The sequence below is a fragment of the Castor canadensis genome, chromosome 3 (assembly GCF_047511655.1).
Source record: "Castor canadensis chromosome 3, mCasCan1.hap1v2, whole genome shotgun sequence".
Classification (NCBI taxonomy): domain Eukaryota; kingdom Metazoa; phylum Chordata; class Mammalia; order Rodentia; family Castoridae; genus Castor; species Castor canadensis.
This window is the reverse complement of record NC_133388.1, coordinates 124,488,834-124,492,566: the sequence shown is the minus strand read 5'-3', so window position 1 is coordinate 124,492,566 and position 3,733 is coordinate 124,488,834. Positions and strand designations below refer to the sequence as shown.

Here is a 3,733-nt window from a genome sequence, read left to right as displayed (position 1 = left end):
TTGACCCATTTGTGCAAATTATTTAAAATATTGTCTCTCCCACTGAGGTAGTGAGATCTCCAGATTAGGTCTTACTTCTCCCACATATGTCCATACAAATAGGTTGTTAATTTTTTCTAAATCAAAGCTTTCGCCTCCTCCATTCAGTGGGACTGTCCTTGATTACCACTGTCATTGTGGTCTGCCTCAATTAATCCCAGTTGACATGCCTGCTCTTATGGCTTTCATTTCATTTTGTTAAACTTTTACTTAAACAGGCATTGACCTAAGTAAGAAAATATTCATTTCTTTAGTGAGCATGGAAATGTAGAAGTTTATTGTCACAGAGAGTGATGGTTAGCTGAATCATAAGAAGGAGTTCATGAATTGTGTTATGTACTTCGTAAACCAATTCATCTTCCATTGCTCATTTTCCTTGCCTTCTCCTTTCCTGTTTCCTTTACTAGATCTTTTCTCTTTTCTTCTTTCTTTCCCTCTCTCATGTCTTTCCTTCATGGAAAAAGCCATTCCAAATCTTTCGTTGCCTTTTATTTTTTTACATGTTGGTCTGCTTGGGAAGAGGTATGTGAAAGATTTAAATTTTTAAAAATGTTTATTTCACTTATTTTGTATTATATTTATATTCAAATGGCCTCTAATAGCTACAAAGTAGAATGCAAAATTTAGATTTAAAATTACATTGAAGCTTTAAAGAAATCCTCTTCTAAGTTATCTGGATTATATATTCAAAAATATTGGAAATATAAGTCCTTCCTCCATTTTTTATGTAGTAAGGAATATTTCTGTAACAATTTTTCTTTTTCTTTTCCTTTTATTTATTTATTTATTTGTCTATTTGGTATTACTGGGGTTTTAATTCTAGGTCTTATGCTTTCTAGGCAGGCACTGTACCTCCTGAGCCAGGGCTCTAGCCCTTTTTGTGCTGGTTATTTTTGAAATAGGTCTTCTTTTTCGCCTGGGCCAGTCTGGACCATAATACTCCTATTTATGCTTCTTATAGTAGCTGGAATAACAGGCATATGCAGCCACACCAACTTTTATGGTTGAGATTGGGTCTTATGAACTTTTTGCCCCAGTTGACCTCCTAAGTCCACCTCCTGAGTAGCTAGGATTACAGGCGTGAGACACTGGTACACAGCTTTCTGAGGTACATTAAAGGAACTATAAAATAGGTACAGTGTGGGGGGCGGTGAATAAAGGAGATGAAGGTAAGGGAATATGATTGGTGGGCTTTATATACATACATGAACTAGAATGATGAAATTTCTTGCAATTGCTTTAAGTGGGGTGGAGTGTGAGATAATGGGAGTAATTTAACCAATGTACAATGTAAAGCTTATTCGAAACTGTCACAAGGAATCCCCCCTGTGAAATGAATATATTCTAATAGAAAAAAAAATCAACTCCTGCCATGGCCACAAAGTAAGGTATGATCTAGGTGTTGCCTGCCTCTCCAGCCTCATCAGGTTTTACCTTCTCTACTGTGTGCCACATACCAGCTCACTGCCAGTGATCCTCAGGTAATCAGAGCACTGGTCTGTCTGCAAAGTGCTTCCTGCAGCATTTGCTATGTGGCTCCATCTCATCCCTTTCATCTCGGCTTCAGTGTCATGGTCCAACTACCCAATCTCAGGCGGTCCCCACCTCTACCACCCACAATGTTACTCTCTAACACACAGCTCTTATTTCCTGGCTACATCTGTTTGCAATCTGTATTCACCCTATTTATTTGTATGCTTCTTATTTGTTATTGTGTCTATTATAGAATAATCTGCTTCTGTGGGCAGAGACCTGGTCCTTCATTGCTGTCTGCTTAGAGATTTTAGCACTGTTTCTGGAATGCAGTGGATACTCAACCATCATTTTTTAAATGAATGAATAAATTAATGAATAAACATAAAAAGCCTCTCTATTAATAGTAATTTTTCTCTGTAATCTTACATCTTCAACCTATGTTTCAGGGTCTCAGTGGAATCCCACCTTCTGCTCTCCATACCTGCTGATATCTAAAGGAGGTGGGCTGGGCTGGAGCTCTACTGCATGGACTCCATTTATAGAAGCCATTTATAGAATTTTTTTTTAACATTGTTTTTCCTTTCTCATGTATTTATTTATTTATTTTAAATTGATAAGAAATTGCATATGTTTGTGGGTACAGTGTATTATTTGGATCAGTGTAAGTGTTGCAGAAGATTTAGTTGAGTTAGTTAACATATCCATCACCTTAACAACTTACCATTTCTTTGTAGTGAAGATGTGAGAATCTGTTCTTCTAACAACCTTGAATACACAGTACATTATAAACTGTGGTCAGCCTACAATGCAATCGATCTTTAAAGCTTAATCTTCCCAACTAACAGAAGCTTTGTAGCTCTATCCATTGTTCTCCTTTCTCCATTCCTTCCCTTACCTCCCCTAGATTCTGGCATTTCTACTCTGTTTCTGTGAGATCAGTTTTTTAGAGTCATTCATCAGTATTTGTCTTTCTGTTTGGCTTAATTTGCTTAACATAATATTCTCTACTTCCATCCATGTTGTCACAAATTACAGAATTTACTTCCTTTTAGAGGCTGTATAATCGCTTCTCAGCCTTTTGGCTAAGATCAAGTGTAGAAGCTGTATAACATTTCATTGTGCATAAATATCACATTTTTTGTATCCAGTTTTCTGTTGCTGGACATTTAGATTTCTTCTGTGTCTTGGCCATTGTGAATGGTGCTGCACTGAACGTGGGAGTGAAGATAACACTTTGGTGTACCAATTTCAATTCCTTTGAATATACATCCACCAGTGAAATTGCTGAGTCATACAGCAATTCTATTTTTTAATTTTTTGAGATAAATCCATATTATTTTTCAAAATTCCTATACTAACTTACATTCCTGCTAATAGTGTACAGGGTTCCCTTTTCTCTGGCAACAGTTGTTATCATTTGTCTTTTTTATAACAGTCATTCTAACAGGTATGAAGTAATATATCATTGTCATTTAAATTTGTATTTCTATGATATCAAAGCTGGTGAACACTTTAAAGATAGATCTTTGTTTCCAGATTTTATTTTGGGAAATTTCTTTTTGGATTGTTTGCTCCTTTTAAATAGGACTATTTGTCTTCTTTCTATGAATTATTTGCGCCCCTGTATATTTTCAATATTAGTCCTTTGTCAGATGTATGGCTTACAAAGAAGTATTTTATCTCAGTCATGGATAGTGTCATTATTTTGTTGTTCTTTTTGCTGTGCAGAAGCTTTTTAGTTTAATGAAATTCCATTTGTCTATTTTGCTTTTGTTGCAGGTATTTTTGAGGTCCTATCTAAAAAATCATTGCCCGGACCAATATTGTGGAGTTTCCCCCCTTTAATTATCTTCTTGCAGCTTCATATTATCAGGTCTTAGATTTTTGTCTTTTTACATTTTGAGTTCATTTTGTATATAGTATGAGATAAGGGTCTAATTTCATTCTTTTGCATGTGGATATGTAGTTTTCCTGACACCATTTAGTGAAGAAATCACCCCTTTTCTGCTGTGTGATCTTGGTGTGTTTATTTTTTTGAAAACCAGTTGACTGTAAATACTTGGATTTCTGTTTGGGAATTCTATTCTGTCAACATGTCTACTTTTTATGCCAGTACCATGCACTTTTGATAATAATAGCTTAGTAATATATTTTTTAATTGGGACATGTGATGCCTGTAGTTTTGCTCTTTTTGCTCAAGATTTCTTTGGATATTAGA

At 35.4% G+C, this 3,733-nt stretch overlaps 1 non-coding gene across 1 annotated transcript; it reads left to right on the top strand.

The window, feature by feature from the left end:
• Positions 1–2,577: 2,577 nt before the first annotated feature.
• LOC141421950 (U2 spliceosomal RNA) lies at positions 2,578–2,763 on the top strand. The gene has a single exon (XR_012446628.1). It is a non-coding gene; the product is annotated as a U2 spliceosomal RNA (small nuclear RNA).
• The last annotated feature ends 970 nt before the right edge of the window (positions 2,764–3,733 follow it).